This window comes from Triticum aestivum, chromosome 4A, assembly GCF_018294505.1.
Source record: "Triticum aestivum cultivar Chinese Spring chromosome 4A, IWGSC CS RefSeq v2.1, whole genome shotgun sequence".
In the NCBI taxonomy this organism is placed as follows: domain Eukaryota; kingdom Viridiplantae; phylum Streptophyta; class Magnoliopsida; order Poales; family Poaceae; genus Triticum; species Triticum aestivum.
Window position 1 is genome coordinate 225,607,956 of NC_057803.1, and position 19,569 is coordinate 225,627,524.

A 19,569-nucleotide genomic window follows, 5' to 3' on the forward strand; every position below is an offset into this window, starting at 1 on the left:
ACAAAGCGTCGTGGCGGGATCTACGTGTGAAGCGGAATACATAGCTGCTTCGGAAGCAGCAAATGAAGGAGTCTGGATGAAGGAGTTCATATCCGATCTAGGTGTCATACCTAGTGCATCGGGTCCAATGAAAATCTTTTGTGACAATACTGGTGCAATTGCCTTGGCAAAGGAATCCAGATTTCACAAGAGAACCAAGCACATCAAAAGACGCTTCAATTCCATCCGGGATCTAGTCCAGGTGGGAGACATAGAGATTTGCAAGATACATACGGATCTCAATGTAGCAGACCCGTTGATTAAGCCTCTTCCACGAGCAAAACATGATCAGCACCAAGGCTCCATGGGTGTTAGAATCATTACTGTGTAATCTAGATTATTGACTCTAGTGCAAGTGGGAGACTGAAGGAAATATGCCCTAGAGGCAATAATAAAGTTATTATTTATTTCCTTATATCATGATAAATGTTTATTATTCATGCTAGAATTGTATTAACCGGAAACATAATACATGTGTGAATACATAGACAAACAGAGTGTCACTAATATGCCTCTACTTGACTAGCTCGTTAATCAAAGATGGTTATGTTTCCTAACCATGGACAAAGAGTTGTTATTTGATTAACGGGATCACATCATTAGGTGAATGATCTGATTGAAATGACCCATTCCATTAGCTTAGCACCCGATCGTTTAGTATGTTGCTATTGCTTTCTTCATGACTTATACATGTTCCTATGACTATGAGATTATGCAACTCCCATTTGCCGGAGGAACACTTTGTGTGCTACCAAACGTCACAACATAACTGGGTGATTATAAAGGTGCTCTACAGGTGTCTCCAAAGGTACATGTTGGGTTGGCGTATTTTGAGATTAGGATTTGTCACTCCGATTGTCAGAGAGGTATCTCTGGGCCCTCTCGGTAATGCATATCACATAAGCCTTGCAAGCATTGCAACTAATGAGTTAGTTGTGAGATGATGTATTACGGAACGAGTAAAGAGACTTGTCGGTAACGAGATTGAACTAGGTATTGAGATACCGACGATCGAATCTCGGGCAAGTAACATACCGATGACAAAGGGAACAACGTATGTTGTTATGCGGTCTGACCGATAAAGATCTTCGTAGAATATGTAGGAACCAATATGAGCATCCAGGTTCCGCTATTGGTTATTGACCGGAGACGTGTCTCGGTCATGTTTACATTGTTCTCGAACCGTAGGGTCCGCACGCTTAATGTTACGATGACAGTTTTATTATGAGTTTATGTATTTTGATGTACCGAAGGTTGTTCGGAGTCCCGGATGTGATCATGGACACGACGAGGAGTCTCGAAATGGTCGAGACATAAAGATCGATATATTGGAAGCCTATATTTGGATATCGGAATCGTTCCGGGTGAAATCGGGATTTTACCGGAGTACCGGGGGGTTACCGGAACCCCCCGGGGGTTATTGGGCCTACATGGGCCCTAAGGGAGAAGAGGAAAGGAGGCAAGAGGTGGCCGCGCGCCCCTCCCCCCTAGTCTGAATAGGACAAGGAGAGGGGGGCGGCACCCCCCCTTTCCTTTCCCTCTTCCTCCTCTTTCCCACTTCTCCTTCTCCAACTAGGAAAGAAGGGAGCTCCCCCTTGGCGCGCCCTCCTTGGCCGGCCGCCCCCTCCCCTTGGCTCCTTTATATACGGGGGCAAGGAGGCACCCTAGAACACACAAGTTGATCTTCGTGATCGTTTCTTAGCCGTGTGTGGTGCCCCCCTCCACCATATTCCACCTCGGTCATATTGTAGCGGTGCTTAGGCGAAGCCCTATGACGGTTGAACATCAAGATCGTCACCACGCCGTTGTGCTGACGGAACTCCTCCCCGAAGTTTTGCTGGATCGGAGCTCGGGGAGCGTCATCGAGCTGAACGTGTGCCAAGAACTCGGAGGTGCCGGAGTAACGGTGCTTGGATCGGTTGGACCAGGAAGACGTACGACTACTTCCTCTACGTTGCGTCAACGCTTCCGCTTCGGTCTACGAGGGTACGTAGACAACACTCTCCCCTCTCGTTGCTATGCATCACCATGATCTTGCGTGTGCGTAGGAAATTTTTTGAAATTACTATGTTCCCCAACAAAAGGAATGATATAATAAGGAAGGATTTAAACGGGCGGAATCAGGATTGTGTGAGGCTAAAAAGGAAGGTTAAGGGTGCACACACGATATTTATGGAGGAACGAAAATGAGCACGGCAAAAATATCAACATACTTTTTAAATTAATGTTATTAATGATTTTATTTCTTTATAAGATTTTTACTATTGCAGGTTTGAAATATCAATTAATATACTAGGAGCATTAAGTCCACAAAATTATAAGTTGGTGGGCAAGAGAGACTCGCAAAGCTTTGTGATACAGTATGATGATCAAACCCATAGTTGTGGGATTAATCATGTTCCACATGAATAGATGGGCAAGAGAGACTACCATCGACAATTGTGATGAAAAGAAGAATTAGCGACAACAATGGGTCTCTAGAAATATACAATTTTTTCTACAGTTGCAACGATAACCGCCGGTTTTATCGGCATAAACAACAATTGGTCCTATCAATATCAACAAGCCCAACCACATGGTACGTGTGGTAAGCTACATGAAAACAGAAAAACAAAAAATATCAACAAGCCCAATAATAAAAGCAAATCTCATGCTACTGAGCCCCAAGTATATTCATTATCCTCTTCCATAAATAATATTAATATGTTAATCAATCGTGTGATCTCATTATTTATGTTTTTATTAATATTAATTTTATTTATATAGATAAGTCGGTACATCTTCTCCTTAAAAGTTGATGACATCTGTATCATCTTTTCATAATTGAAACACATGTTTTTAGGTCCTCTGGAGCTTGCTACCTACTATTTTTGTTTTGTAGAATTGTTTGTGTAAAATCCCAGCATTTCCACTTTATTATTTTTTTGTTTTGTTAATATTGTGTGACAACAACATGGATCGATGACAAGTGGTTCTCACCAGGCACCCAACACATGCCGACACCACCTCTACAACCATCATGAAATATATTTCAAGATGTGATCAAAGATAACCAGTTCTATTTAAATTAGAATATGATGATGAATTATAGCTCTATATAAATAAATTTGAAATCCATCTGGAATTAGCATATAAATTGTTATTGTGTTGGTCTACGGATTTTGGTGAGCATTAAATTTCACATGAACTATCTTTGTGTTTTCCCATATAATTCTAACTAAATTTAAATACACTACAATTATGTCTCCCGTTGCACGGGGGATCGAGCTCACGACCTCCACTTCAATGTTGAGCGTTGCCACCAATTGAGACAAGTCTTGTTCACATGTAAAAGTAGAGAGGATATGTATACATAGCGACCATGCTTCCCAAAAAGAAGGAATTGCGAAAGAAGAGGAATTATATATATATACGGAGGAATTAAAAAGTAGAATTAAATCGGGCGCTCATATATGGAAGGAATGAAAGGGAAAATTATGGGGAGAGAGATGGTTTGGTGAAATTAATGGGAGAGAGACCAGATCAAATCCCAGCAATCCCGAATTATGGGAGAAAGACCCCAATTAAATCTCGCTCATATATGGAATGGAGGAATTAATTAAAGGCGGATTGATGGATTTAATGAAGGCCGATTATTAATTAAACTGACCGATTAAATTGGCATTCATACACAATGCCTGGAATGGGTCCAAAATGTGCCAATATTCCACATGTTTTTTTAAATTATAATATTCCACAAGTTGAACAGAGAAAGATACTACAAGTGGCACGCAGGCCAAGATATCGGTTGTGATCTAGAAAAGTAGGCATGATAAACAGTGTACACATGTTTAATAAAAGAAAAAGGGAAATAGATAACGGAAGATGAATATATTGAAAGTTTTTTTGCAAAAAAGGAAATATACTTACTCCTTATATGCGACAATCATTGTGTAGCAAATGGTTTAAGGCGTGACTGGTACGCAATTACTCTGAATATTAATGTTTTCTTTTTTTGTTGGACATTGCTTATCTCCTTTGATTACTAAGCCTTTTAATATCTTTAATTTTTTACTTCCTGTTTTGATGTCAGCTTCACGTTAGCTTCACAAGTAAAACACGAACACGAGGTGCATCATTTTGCTTCTAACCTCAGGGAATTTCTTTTCTTTCTTGAAGTATTAGCGAATTTCCACTCTTTGTGTCAAGAATATGGTCCTTGGTACTTTAATTTACTTCTAATATTGTTATGCTACCTGCAACATTATTTATATAGTAAATTGTATTTTGAGTTTATAACCATTTTCATTTTGCACCGTTGCAACGCACGGGCCTTTTTGCTATAATAATAAAGCACGGGTTGAGTCTCTCGGGTTCACCGTCACAATACGCTTCTTCCCGTGATTTTATGCTTTCAGTTTGAATTTAAAACATATTCGAGGTGGTACTAAATTTTGTTTCTGCAATATTATCGACGTTTGTGTCCAGGATATATATATACCTAAAAAAAGAAGGATTCATCCGCCGCTGGGTTTGTTATCCGTATGGGCCTCAGTATGAACGGCCCAACCGAGCCGAGGGAAAAGAGTCTCAGCTAGGACTCTTCTTTACCTCCTCATCCTCTGGGCTCGGAGGAATCCTCCTCCGCATATGATGGCAACTCCTCTGCCCCTCCTTGCAAAATGAAATGATTCATGTCGTCCCGTGGTCACTTAGTGCATGGATGTCCTTTCTGTGCTGGTGGGTGTTCCCATCGTGATAAAGACTCTTCATCATTAAGGTAACAATAACAAAGTAATACTGTAGATTGATTCTTCACAATATACATCCTTTTTTCTAAACTGAAATAACTAATGCACATCTCCAGACATAAGTTGTGGATCATGAAACCTGTGTTGATGGCCAGATATGTCACAAAAACGTTAGGTTAAATTTGCTCTCTTTTTTTGTGGGAAAGTTAATTTGCTCTTATCCATGAAATGTAATTGAGATCTATAGAATGCAGATCAGATGCATCAAGAAAGTAAAGATTGTGTTGTCACAAACTATGATCTGATGTAGTGATATTTTGTTGCTTTTTGGTGAATCTGAACTATATTACATTTTCATGGAAGCCTTTTCTTTCCCCTCTCTCATCATACTATTGCTCTTATCCTTGCCTCCTATATAAACAAAGGAATATGATGGCTGCCATAGTGATGGTCCTCCTCAGCGAAATCCGGATACATAGTGTTACATCAACAACTTCAGAATATTATGGTGATGCTCGACATTCATCTTTGCACCCACACTGCCTTTTTGTTTTATGTTCAAAATTGACAGATTTTCATGTGTTTTACTATGAACTACTCCCTCCGTTCCTAAATATTTGTCTTTCTAGACATTTCAAATGACTACTACATATAGATGTATGTAGACATATTTTAGAGTGTAGATTCATCCATTTTACTTCGTATGCAGTCATTTGTTGAAATGCCTAGAAAGACAAGTATTTAGGAACGGAGGGAGTAATTATTAGAAAATATTTTCTTTGTGAATTATGAGATTGGTCCTTCAACATGGCATAGAAAATGCACTTTTCAACACTTCAAATAATATTTTTACTACTTTTAAAGTTGTTTGAGTTTTTATTTAAATTTTTTAAAAATAAGTTTATTTTTTTGTACCCGTTGCAACGCACGGGCATTTGTGCTAGTTAATTTTTAATAATAAAGCACGGATTGACTCCGTGGGTTCACCGTCACAATACGCTTTTTTCTCATAACATAATACACTTTTACGGTTTGTATGGACAAAATCGTAATATTGTATGAACAAAATCGTAATATAAACGAGGTGACACTAATAATTTGGAGTCCGCACGTCCCTGTGGAAGTTTTCGTACGTCGTTCATCCCTGGCTGTCCTAACGAAGCCCACTATGCCTCAACCAGCTAGCATGGGCCTCAGCCCATCCAACGAATCTTCTGGCAAATAATAGACCACGCGCAGGCAGAGGAGGCACCGGGCACGAAGAGGAACTCCGGTGATGCTCGACACAGAGGAGGTAGCAGGCGCGACCGACTAGGAACTCCGGCGACACTCGAAGCAGAGCACGCAACGGGCACGACGAAGAACTATAGCGATGCTTGACGCAGAGGAGGCAGCGGTCGTGGCGAGGAACTCCAGCGACACTCGACGCTGAGGAGGCAGCAGGCGCGGCGAGGAACTCCGGTGATGGAAGAAGGCGACGCGTCTCTCCGGCGATGGAGACGTGGGGTGGTGCAGCGGGTGGATCCGAGCGCGAGGGATCTCCGGCGCGAGGAGGTGCTTCGGCCGGGTCAAGGTGCTCCGGCGATGATGGCGGCTTGGTGGAGCTCCTCTCCTGTGGAGCTCGAGAACCGGGCGAGGTAGGAGGCAGAGGAGGCGTGGGCGTCGGGACCCGTCCAATCCGAGGCGTGGGCGTTGGGAGAGCTTCCTTGGTGGCGACTTGAGGAGGCGACCGGCGTAGGGCGGCGCGGCAAGCTCTTGCGGCGGGTCGCTGGTGCGCGGGGCGGCTGGACGCAAGACAGGAGCGGTTGCTTCGTAGTTTCTGCCGATGGCGACGTGGGTGGGTCATGGCCTCGTGGGGGTGCCGCGGTTACTGGGGACGGCCACATGGGCTCCCGGATAAGAACCTGGTTTGATGTGTGGTGCTCGGCCAGCCACGTTATCTATCCATGTGACTAACTGGCCAGCCAATAGGATTGCAGCATTTTTTGTGTTTTCTGCATATTTTTTAATAAATTTTCTATGTAAAAATTTAGTAAATATTATTAAAACTACGCCCGCTAGGAACCATAAACCAATAGCAATGTCAAATTATATTTTTTTAGACCTTGTTAAATTAAAAAGTCAATACAGTCATTATGGGTATAGTTGTTTCAAAAACTTTGCCTGTCGGTACATACCATACTTTGTCGACTGTCAAAAAAAACAGATGGCAAAGTATGTGTTTGTCGTCTGTAAAAAAAACATACGGCAAAGTGTGTCTTTGCCAACAATAATTCTTCGCCGTCTGTTCTTTTCTACCTTGTCATCAGCCCTCACGAAAGGCTGACGGCAATGAGACCACAGACGGCAAATTTTCTGATTCCTGTAGTGGAGCAGCGTCAACATGGCGGTACGAGCGGCTGGGGGCGGCACGGCTGCTCGATGCAGAATGGCGGGCGACTAGATCAACAACAGGTGGGCTGGCATGCGATGTTACTCTTTTTTTTTGCACTGGATGTTAGTCAGGCCGGGAAAAACCTATACGAATGCTCTATTAGGGTCGGTCCATCCACGCAGATTCGCCAAGGCCCAAGTGGGCTCCTAATAATCCTTTTCATGTTAATTTACTTATTTAAAATAGTCCCACATCGCTTTCTAACACAGAATCTCATCAATTTAAATATGTTACCAAGTTGTCTTAGAACAAGCCTTCTTGGGAATTAATAACTAGGGGATGAGGCATGAATCTGATGAATAAACGAAGAGAGTGGCAAGCTCAGGGAATGAGCAACATTCACAAAGAAAAAACCAGGATAAGGCATCCATTTGATGCAGAAACAAAAGAGAGGAGCGAGCTGGATGAGCCGCAGACTTCGATAATATCGGAGGTGAAGATGGAAGATGAAAATGGCAACACAAATGAGTCGCTTGTGCATTCGAGGATTTTGTTCTCCTGTTGCAACGCACAAGCTTTTTTGCTAGTAATAATAATAATAATATATATATATATAAATAATAATGCATGGATTGATTTTGTCGGGTTCACCGTCACAATACGCTTCTTCACGTGAATTTACGCTTTCAGTTTTTTTAATACGTTTATATTTATTATTAAGGAAAGATATGCAAGGTGGTACTAATCTATCTACACGCCGGCTGCCTGTACGTCAAAAGCATTCGCGACTTGGGAGCTGGTGGAAAGAAAACGGGAACAAGAAGGGGGAGCTGGTGGCCATGGCCTCGGTTCGCTGCAGGAAGTCGAAGGGAGGAGAGAAAATAGGAAGGAGGCCAAGTGATGCAGTAGGGGAGGGAGGGGTCGGCCGCTGTGCTCCTCTCTCCGTTGTGGCGCTGGGCGGCGCCGCCATTGCTGCGGCTCGGGTGAGCTCGCGAGAAGGCAGGGGCACGAGGTCGGCGTCCAGCGCGCGACAGAGGAGACCCGCGGAGGACGGGGTCGAGGCAGAGAGGGGTGTGGTGGAACACCTGTCGGCTGGGCGGGGTCGCTCGTCAACTAGAGGTTGCTACTCCATGGTGTCCTCCTGTGACGACTGACAAGAGAGAGAGGGAGAGAGAGAGATGTGGAGATGCGGAGCCAGGAAAAGAAGCTTCATGAATATAAGCAGTGATGCTCAAAAAGTGTGGGCCGTTCAATCTCACATGCAGCCAGGGGCTATGAAAGCAGGCGTGTTGCACCTTACTTTATTTTTTATTTAAGATAAATTGGTCTTTCGGCCTGATGTGCACTGACTAAGATTGAGGCCTACTCACGGAAAAAAATTAAATGTAAAACCGGCATAAGCTTTTGAGCTGCAATTTTATGTACTATGGTAACCCGATCACAATGGATTGTAGGGTATGTATAAACTCAGATTTTGTCTGGCCTGCTGTACACTACATTGTTAATTTCGCCCGATTTAATTTCTAACCATGGCAACAATACTCAGTTTATTGAAGCTAAGGAGCAATAGGTAGGATGCATGTTCTGAAATTTTGCATTGAGATTCAGACAATACCACACTTGAGATTGTTGAAATATGAGATGGGCCTAGAGCCCATATGACAATTTCAGATTTGATCTCTAAGGGCCCATGTAGGTGGCATAACAAGGTGGTGGGAAGTTTAGTCCCACCCGAAAATGGAAGGGGAGTTGGAGTGGTTTATAAGGGATTCTCTCCCTCATGCTATTGGAGCTTGAGAAGAGATGAGGCCCTCGTGCGCTCCTCCTCCTCCGCTCGCCGTGCCGCGCCGCACCGCGCCGCGGGTTGCGGGATTGAGCCGAGCCGAGCTCACTCCTATGCGCTTCTTTTTGCCGATCAGGAACAGAGAGTCTTTGACAGGTAGGGCCACGATCAGAAACGGAGAGTCTTTGTCAGAACACGGTATTATTCATGAGAGGACGCCTCCCTACTCATCCCAGTCAAGCGAGGTTGCCGAGTGGAAAAACCGTACTCTAACTGATTTGGTTAACGTCATGTTAGATACGTCGGGTTTATCCAATGCATGGTGGGGCAGGCTATAATGACATCATGTCATGTGCTGAATAAAGTTCCGACAAAGGATAACGAGATCACTCCTTACGAGAAGTGGACCAAGAGAAGGACAACACTCTAGTACTTACGTACCTGGGGCTGCTTGGCGAAAGTTAATGTGTTGATCCCCAAAAAGCATAAGCTTGGACCAAAGACTGTGGACTGTGTTAATTTGGGCTACGCTATGAATAGTGTTGGCTATAGATTTCTAGTAGTGAAATCTGAGGTACCTGACATGAAGGTCGGTACAATTATGGAGTCTAAAGATGCTACATTCTTTGAGGACATTTTCCCCATGAGAGATGTACAAAGCACTTCAAGACAAGAATCTGAGGAGATTCCTGAACCTGCCATTCCGATGGAATATTATAATCAAACACATGATGAAAATCCTGAGGAGGATAATGAGGAAACCCTTGGTAGGGGCAAGAGACAAAGGACTGTAAAGACCTTTGGTGATGATTTCTTCATATACCTCATGGAGGATAATCCCACTTCTATTTCAGAAGCGTATGCATCTTCAGAAGCTGACTACTGGAAGGATGCGGTCCGTAGCGAGATGGATTCCATCATGGCTAACGGGACTTGGGAGCTTACTGAACATCCTTACAGTTACAAACCATTGGGATGCAAGTGGGTGTTCAAGAAAAAGTTTAGGCCCGACGGTACGATAGAAAAGTACAAGGCTAGGCTTGTGGCCAAGGGCTACGCCCAGAAAGAAGAAAAAGATTTTTTCGACACTTATTCACCTGTGGCCAGACTGACCACCATTCGAGTATTACTCTCGTTGGCGGCCTTGCATGGTCTTCTCATTCATCAGATGGATGTTAAGACGGCTTTCCTGAACGGAAAGCTAAAGGAGGAAATCTATATGCAATAGCCTGATGGCTTTGTGATGGATGGTCAGGAAGGAAAGGTGTGTTAGTTGGTGAAATCTTTGTATGGCCTGAGACAAGCGCCTAAGCAATGGCATGACAAGTTTAATGAAACGTTGACATCTGTTGGCTTTGTTGTTAATGAGGCCGACAAATGTGTATGCTATCGCTATGGTGGGGGCGAAGGAGTTATATTGTGTTTGTATGTTGATGACATACTGATATTTGGGACTAATCTCAAGTTGATCGAGGAGGTTAAGTCTTTCCTATCTCAGAACTTTGAGATGAAGGACCTTAGAGTGGCTGATGTTATCTTGAACATCAAGCTATTGAGAGATGATGAGGGTGGGATTACACTTCTGCAATCCCATAATGTTGAGAAGGTGTTGAGTCGTTTTGGATATTCGGACTGCAAACCATCTCAAACACCATATGATTCTAGTGTGATGATTCAAAAGTCTAAAGGCACAGCTATAGATCAATTGAGATACTCTCAGATTGTTGGTTCACTCCAGTATCTAGCGAGCGCAACGAGGCCTGACATCGCATTTGCTATTAGCAAACTGAGCCGATTTGTTTCCAAACTGGGTGATGTACATTGGCGTGCTCTTGAGAGAGTTATGCGCTATCTGAAAGGTACTATGAACTATGGACTTCACTATACCGGATACCCGTCGGTACTTGAAGGGTACAGTGATGCGAATTGGATCTCTGATGCTGATGAGATGAAGGCCACAACTGGGTATATGTTTACTCTTGGAGGTGGTGCTGTTTTCTGGAAGTCTTGCAAGCAAACGATCTTAACAAGATCGATAATGGAAGCAGAATTAACAGCATTAGACACATCGGGTGGCGAAGCAGAATGGCTTCGAAATCTGTTAATGGACTTGCGAGTGGTTGAGAAGCCGGTTCCGGCCATCCTTATGAACTGTGACAATCAAACAGTTATTGTCAAGGTGAAGAGCTCAAAGGACAACATGAAGTCCAACAAACACATAAGAATGAGATTGAAAGCTGTTAGAAAATTGAGGAACTCCGGAGAGATAGCGTTGGATTATATTCAAACGGCTAAGAATCTGGCAGATCCCTTTACTAAAGGGCTATCACGTGTTGTGATAGATAGCGCATCAAGGGAGATGGGTATGAGACCTACATGAGTTGCCATGGTAGTAACCCAACCTATGTGATCGAAGATCCCGTGTGAACTGAGGAGAGTAACTTTACTAACCCACTCCGTTGGAGATGCAATACTCTCGGAAACTGTATGGAAGAATGACTATTGTCTTAATGTGTTCCAAGGCTTATATGCATAAGCAAGATGCTATCCTATAGAGCGATCTTTGGAGGAACACACCTATATGAGCCCGACTGCTAGTCATAGTCTATGAGATTGTGGTGATCTCTAGCAAGCTCATGAACAGGGCAGGAGTGTGACTAATATGCTCCACCCGAGGGGTCGGCCTTCGGCAGCCTCGTATCAGTGAGACTTGTGGTGAAACTTCTTGACACCAAACTAACAATTCAAGGCATAGTCCATTGTTCAGTTGTGAAGGAGTGCAACTACTTGGTCTAGGTGGAGCTCAACCTTAATCGGTCTTCACTGAGATGCTGGTATATCAAAACATCGTTTGGAACAAAGGACAAACTGGGCCCCTAAGATCCGGTGGGGGATTTTTGAAATATGAGATGGGCCTAGAGCCCATATGACAATTTCAGATTTGATCTCAAGGGCCCATGTAGGTGGCATGACAAGGTGGTGGGAAGTTTAGTTCCACCCCGGAAGTGGAAGGAGAGTTGGAGTGGTTTATAAGGGATTCTCTCCCTCATGCTATTGGAGTTTGAGAAGAGATGAGACCCTCGCACACTCCTCCTCCTCCACTCGCCTCGCCGCGCCACGCCTCGCCACGACGCGCCGCAGGTTGCGGGATTGAGCCGAGCCGAGCTCACTCCTATGCGCTTCTTTTTGCCGGTCAGGAACGGAGAGTCTTTGACAGGTAGGACCACGATCTGAGATGTCGGATCGTGGGCTACCGACTTGGACGTGGGTTCAGCCCACGTCTCTCCACGCGTGGCTGCACATATATATGTGGGGCGCTGCCAACCCTAGCCGCCACGAAACAGAACGCATCTCCGCCTCCACGCCCACGTCGTTCCTCTGCTGCTGTTGTCACCGGCGACTCCGTCCCGTTCACCGCGTACACGGTTGATGGGAGAGCAGGCCTCCGAAACCCCGCTTCTCCGGATCCTGTACGGGAGAGGGGCGATTAGGTTTTTGGGTAACGACTACGCGACTGCTCGTTTCTGTTCATCTACGTCCGCATCACCTTCGTCATCACCATGTTGACCGACGCCGACCGTGCCGCCGCTGAGAAGGCCGAGGCCGACAAGAAGGCCGCCGAGGATGCCGCGGCTGCTGCCACCACCACCACCGCCGCGCGGCCGATTGGAGGGTATACATCGTTTATCTCTCTCGTGTTTCTTTCTGTTGTAGCAGTACTAGCGATATGCGTAGTACATGCTCTGTTAGATCGTAATCAGTGTGTTATCAATGCTGTCCATGTCATGCTCATGATTTATTCATGGATTAATTTAATCGGAAAACTGCCTATTTTCTTATCAGAGATTGCTAACCATGATATTAATGTATGATGTTTTTTGAAAAAGAGCGAGGAGGCTATGAACAAATTTAAGTGTTCAAGGACGGCAATACATACCATCTTCCCAAGCTAGCATCCCAAAATACCTTTCATCTATAATTATTTTTTCATATGAGACTTTTGTCCCGTGTTGTCTTGACTAAAATAGATTTATGTTACTTGAATGATAAGAGAATTAAGTCACGATCAATTGATTTTTTTTGCATAGCAACACATAGGCATTCAACTAAAGATCTCCTTATGTAGACAAATGCATGTCTGTGCATGTATGATACTTTAGCAAATGGATAAATAAGTTTTTGATTAAGATAAATCTTGATAGCATCACATATGTAGTGTCTTTCCTTGGCAACTCATGTACCCACAAACTAAACATGAAAAATATTTTTTTTTCCCGATACAATGCACAAGCATTTTTGCTAATAATAACAATAATAATCTTTTCAAGTACGGGTCGCGGTAGTTTTACAGAAAAGTCCTTCTGTTTTTCGATAATGAACCCGCAGTCCTGGGTGAGTTAAGAAAAAACGGTTCGTGATATTTTTTTTGTCCTGCAGATCGAGCGGCGGTGCTCCGATCGGATCGGGAGCAGGAAGACAGCGGTGAGCACATAAAGGGCGCGGGCGGCACACTGCCCGGCCAAGAGGAGGAGCAGGAGGGGAGGCGATGAGGCGGGGCCGTAAGCGTCGGACGCGCTCGCTCGCCTGCAATCAAAGCGGACTCAGCGGCCGTCCATGGCGGCTCGGGTCGATGCATGAGGACGATGGGAGGAGCTCGCGAGGGCCGGCACCGGGAATGGAGTGGAGGCGGGTGGATCTGGCGATTCCGCAGGGGCTGCGGCGACGAGCGGCTCCGTGGGCGGCGACCTGCAGGGTTCAAGCGACGGCTGCCATGAAGGTTGGGCGGTTGCTCTCTGTAGAGAAGGAATAGAAGGAGAGGAAGAAGGCAGGTCACTCAAAAAGCATCCACTTCCTGCCCCCCCTCTCCTCTAGCATGCCATGATGTGCGCGGCTGGACGTGTGATGTGCGTCCATGTTCATGTGTGAGGATTAGGATAGTTCTCTTGATCTTTTTCAGAAAAATTAATAGTTCTCTTGATTTGTTTGGTCTGGTTTAGTACAGAAGTGCACTTATATTGGTTTTGTGCTGCAGGATCTTCAAGACAGTAGGGACCAATTGCACCCTTGCTTCTGTTTCTGTCCTATGAACCAATCTGAGATGGCCACTAAGAAGCACTTGGCTGGTACAGAGAAATTTTCTGTAGTCTTCAAATAAAACATGCTAATCTTGTAGGATGTGCTTTTTCGAGCAGGAAGGGGAGGTGATGTGCGCAAGGTACGTCGTCGAGGAAGTGAACACCAGTTTCAGCTATATAGTGTTTTGTGGTGAATGAGAATGTTTCATAGTTTATTATTAATCTAAATTTTGGTTTTACGCTTTTGCTTCACACAGATATTGTTGAGTAACTTTTTTCCAAACTATGTACTATACATGTGGATTTTTTTGCGGGGATACTGTATGTCCACTTCTGAGTACAAATTCTAAATTCGTATATGAAACCTGAATTCAACTCCTACCATACAAAACTAATTTTGTGGTTTAGTTGTTTAAGAGCTCAAATAGGATGTCTACTGGAACCTCAAGGAAAACGAAAAGAAGTGCAGGAGCAGGAGCTGGAGATGCAGCCGCACAAGGTCGAACCGGCCACATAGATCATTTTCTTCTGCAACTATGACAACTACAGCAAGACCTTTGTTGATGTGGCTGCCTTGAGGAAGCATGCTCATGTACATGGCGAGAGGGGATGTATGTTTTTTAGTAGCCCGGCTATTGGAAGGTACCTCTAGCTAATATGAATGAATGCTTGCATTACCAATGCATACACCAACCTTGTTGAACTTTCATGTTTTACTAGCATTGACAGACTTTTTCAGTAATTTCAGGCTTTTTATAAAGGACCTTTCTCTGTTTGGCATAGATTAATGATTTTGGTACATCCATCCATCCAATCCACGTGAGTGTTAATTGATCCTGAGAGTTTTAAGAACCCATAGGCATCAAAGTCTTGATCTTTTATCCTCTCCATGTGTAGATGCCGCTGATGAACAAATAGTGATCCAGTTTGGTCGGAGTAGATATAAGTTTGGTCTCTGCTCGAGCTCCTGCTGCTGCTTGGATTTTCCTTTTCCCCTCTCATCCAACCGTGGGTACCATCTGACCCATTTTCTTTTCGTGGTTGATTGGTGCTAATTGATTTCATCATATGGCCAATGTTTCTTGGTTAGGGGCCTGTTATTTTTTTTTGAGCTTGACGATGCCGTGGTCGCCCAGCCGATCAAATCCTCGCGCACACACAACAACTCAACTCCACGGTCTGCACACAACAGCTCAACACCACGGTTTGTACGCCACAGCCGCCGCTTGAGCAGCTCGATGGGCAATTTATGTTATGTACCTCTATATGATAATCCCTCCATAGCTATCTAGAAAAGGTTTCGATTTGAATTTGGTTAAGTTTAGTTTAGCGTGGTGATGCTTACCCTAATAAGTTGGTGTGTTGTTGTACTGTATTGAATAAATGGTGGGCACTGAATTTTCCATGGATTCAGCAGAGGAGAAGAATCTCACCTACTTGCTAGCTTCCCAAATGCAGTAAGCAATGAATACTTTCCAAATGAAATAGTGAAGACGCTCATTTTCAGAGCAGATGCACTCACATGTGTCTTGAATCATTTAATTTCTTTGTTTCGTGAATAAATGTTGGTTGGTGCTCTTGCTCTTTTACCATGGTAACTTTGTAAACTTCAGAATGCCTAAAGTTGGTTGCACACTCACTCGCTCAGCAATGAGCAGTGAAGTCGCCAGCTTTGCCGTTGGCTGAAGAACAACAAGGTCTTTGTTGCATGATTATTAGTTTGTTAAATATTTGTACAACATCAAAGTACTTTTTAGTTGCAGATTTGGCAATACCTAGGACCTTATGTTCCTCCAGTTCGGGGGCGGTTTAAAAGGCAGCTGTTCGAAACATGAACGAAAATGACTGTAGGTGGCATACGTATGGTACAGTCGAAGGACGTGATTGGCTGGTAAGTTTATGTGAGAAATAGTTTAAGAAATTGCATGGAAGATGTTTTAAGTTTACATTGAAATAAAGGGCGTGGACCTGTGCGTTGGGATTGGGTGCTTTTTGTTTTCCGGTTGCAATGCACAGGCACGTTTGTATATACTAGTAATAATAAAGCACGGGTTGAGTCTGTCGGGTTCACCGTCACTGTGTTTTTACGAAAAGGTCCCTATTGTTTTGGGTATTCAACCCGCAGTCCTCGTGATAAGTCAATCGAACCACTACACATGAGAGAAAAGGAAAAAAAAAGACACCCTCACGAGTCACGAACCTGCCTCCCGATCCCATCTTCACCTCCATCTCGCCGCCGCCTCGCCCCTCCCCGCGCCGCTGCCTCCTGCCACGCCTTGCCCCTCCCCGCGCTGCCGCGTCCTGCCACGCCCAGCCCGGCGCCGCCGCGCGCCGCCGCCTCCTACCCCGTCGGCGCGCCTACTCTTACCCCAAGTGCCCCCATACCCGCGGCCTCCCACCGCCGGCAACAATCGATGATGCGGCTGATGACGGCTCCCCCTACCTACCACCGCTGGGATTCCTCCCCGTTGCTTCCACCTCAACAATGGTTACCACAACCCCGCCGGCTTCGCCACCAGCCACTCCTTCATCCACACAAATCATAGGAGACAGTTGCATGGGAGATCCTACGAGCATGGCCTCGACGGCACTGGCAGTGGAAGTACGCGGGTGATTGGCGCTTGGAAGGTCGCGGTTGAGGCATGAGGACGGCAGCAGCGGCAGTCAAAATCTTCATGAAGTTTTTCCGCTTACCCTCCCCCGGTCTGATTTCTCTCCAATCTTTGAATCCCCTCAGTTTGAACTAATGCCATGTATTTTCAGAACAATTAGTGAATCAATTGTTAGTTGAAAGATGGTTGATGCACCGAAAAAGATTGTATTGATTCAATCTAGAAAAGTCAAGATCACAATTGCAATTAAATATACATTTGTTGAGCCAAAAGTAGCAGTTACATATGCATTTGGTCAATCTTTTGGCCTCTCTCTTCATGCATTATGATTGCCATCTTGAGAAAAAAAATGGAAAAACATGTAAAGCTGTATGAGTTTTTTATGTTTGCAATTTTTAGTTTTGGGGGGAATTAATGGATCCACTCGGCTTGCCCTTGAATCCAACTGTTTTTAGTTTTTAGTGTCCAGGAAAAATTCTTGAGATGATGGAAACGAATTTCCCTCTCAAGAAAAGGTGGAATACGAATGGGATGGAAAGCTAGAGCTGGAGCAGGTTGGCCCTAGACACTCGCAAAATCATTTTCAACTTTACATGTTTTATTATCATTGTTATCAATTTTTGTTCTGGACCGTGGCTTTCTGAACATCCTTTGGTTAATCAGGTAGAGCATGGTGGAGGGTCTGCTTCTACCTCTCTAGCCTCTCGACTGGATCATATATGTTTTGCGGCTTCGCGGCTCCATTAATGGCAGTAGGGCGCTTGTGTCATCCATGTCTGATTCGTGCAACCATCATCTGTAGCATTTGCTGGAGCCATCATCCCAAACAGTTTCACTGATTCTCAGGTAAGCAACGTGATTTTTCCATGTGTTGACTCAATCTAGAAAAGTCAAGCTTACAAATGCTTTAAGGGATGGTTGATGGAATTGAATCACAGGAGTATTGGTCGTCCAGACCTTTTTAGGGACCTTCTAAGAGTTAGATTTGACATGAAATCAATTGTTTTCTACATTGTACTGTCATTGCTAGGGACCAAAAGGTATTCCATCACCGGGTTCATCAGATTGAAATCCTCTCTTTTTGTGTGGTTTAGTCAACTTGATTTTCCTGTATGGTACTGTTGGGGTCTAGATTGAAGTTATCTCAGCTATTGGGTGCCTCTGAAGATGCGTTTGTGTTAGATACATACATGCAAAGTTAGAGCATCTCCAGCTGTTGGCCCCCTAGGACGCATAAAAATCGCCCCCTGGGGGCGAGCCGGCGACACAATCGGCGCTGGGGGCGGTTTTGCGCCCAGTCGTCGCCCCCAGGCGCCGATATTGGCCCACTTTTCATCCCCCTTTCGGCGAATAAAGGGCCCATATGGGCGAGAATAGGCCCATATTCGGCGTGGTTCGCCGTGGCTCGTCGTTGAATTATGAACATAAATATTATTTTATCACATATTTAATCACAAAAAATCAAATAGTTCAACAAAATAGTACAACAACAAATAGTTCAATACAAATTATATAGTTCAACAAGTAAAAACTCATATTTCATCACACGTCGCGCCCGACGTCACCCTTGAGCCTCCATAGGTGCTCCACCAGATCATGTTGCAGCTCATGATGCACCTGTGGGTCACGGATCTCCTGACGCATACTGAGGTAGGCAGTCTAGGTTGCCGGTAGCTGGTGATCAACTTCGGCTAGAGGACCCTGCCTGTAATATGGTTCAGTGTTAAACACTGGGTCTTCTTGCTCGCTCTCGATGATCATGTTGTGCAAGATGACACAGCAAGTCATGATCTCCCACATTTGATCTTTCGACAGGGTCTAAGCGGGGTACCGGACAACAGCAAATCGAGATTGGAGCACACCAAATGCCCGCTCGACATCCTTCCTGCAAGCCTCCTGAATCTTCGCAAACCAGGCGTTCTTGCCTCCTGGCATGGGGTTTGAGATGGTCTTCACAAATGTCGACCATCTCGGATAGATGCCATCAGCTAGATAGTATCCCTTGTTGTAGTGCCGCCCATTGATCTCGAAGTTCACCGGAGGAGAATGACCTTCAACAGGCTTGGCAAAGACAGGAGAGCACTGCAGCACGTTGATGTCATTGTGAGTTCTTGGCATACCAAAGAAGGAGTGCCAAATCCAGAGGTCCTGTGTGGCCACCGCCTCAAGTACCACACTGCAACCGCCTTTGGCGCCTTTGTACATCCCCTGCTAAGCAAATGGGCAATTCTTCCATTTCCAATGCATGTAGTCGATGCTTCCAAGCATCCCAGGAAATCCTCTTGCTGCATTCTGTGCTAGGATCCGAGCAGTGTCTTCCGCATTGGGTGTTCTCAAGTATTGCGGTCCAAACACTGCCACCACTGCCCGACAGAACTTGTAGAAACACTTTATGCTGGTGGACTCGGCCATGCGCCCATAGTCGTCGAGTGAATCACTGGGAGCTCCGTATGCAAGCATCCTCATCGCTGTCGTGCACTTCTGGATCGAGGTGAATCCAAGTTTACCGGTGCAATCCATCTTGCACTTGAAGTAGTTGTCGAACTCCCGGATGGAATTCACAATCTTGAGGAAGAGCTTTCGGCTCATCCGATAACGGCGCCGAAATGTTTTGTCGCCGTGAAGTGGAGCATCGGCGAAGTAGTTGGAGTAGAGCATGCAGTAGCCTTCGAGACGATGCCGGTTCTTTGCTTTCACCCGCCACGGTGCCGAGCCACCTCGCCGCGGCTTTTCATTGCTCGCCAGCAGCTGGGCGAGGGCAGCGAGCATCATGAGATGCTCTTCTTCCTGGACGTCGGCCTCGGCTTCCTCCTCCGGCAGCGCGGCGAGCACTTCCTCGTCATCCGAGTCCATCACCGAGGCAGGCAAATCGCCAAACACCTTGCGCCCGGTGGGCGTGCACCCGCCGCTAAACTGCCCCTCCGCGGCCGGACACGGCGGCCGGAAACGCCCAGCT

The 19,569-nt window shown here is 45.2% G+C and overlaps 1 long non-coding RNA gene across 25 annotated transcripts in view; it reads left to right on the forward strand.

Moving 5' to 3' along the window:
- The first annotated feature begins 13,368 nt into the window (after positions 1-13,368).
- The window catches only part of LOC123085886 (uncharacterized), a 9,653-nt gene continuing 3,452 nt past the window's right edge, over positions 13,369-19,569 (forward strand). For 13 of the 25 annotated variants that reach the window (XR_006440079.1, XR_006440086.1, XR_006440091.1 and 10 more), the window contains exons 1-5: positions 13,369-13,848; positions 13,959-14,643; positions 14,750-14,820; positions 14,899-17,167; positions 17,277-17,459. This is a non-coding gene — a long non-coding RNA (uncharacterized lncRNA). Of the gene's footprint in view, positions 13,849-13,958; positions 14,644-14,740; positions 14,821-14,898; positions 17,168-17,276; positions 17,460-19,569 lie in introns of all 25 variants that reach the window. The other 12 variants (XR_006440096.1, XR_006440084.1, XR_006440090.1 and 9 more) reach the window with 12 other exon arrangements.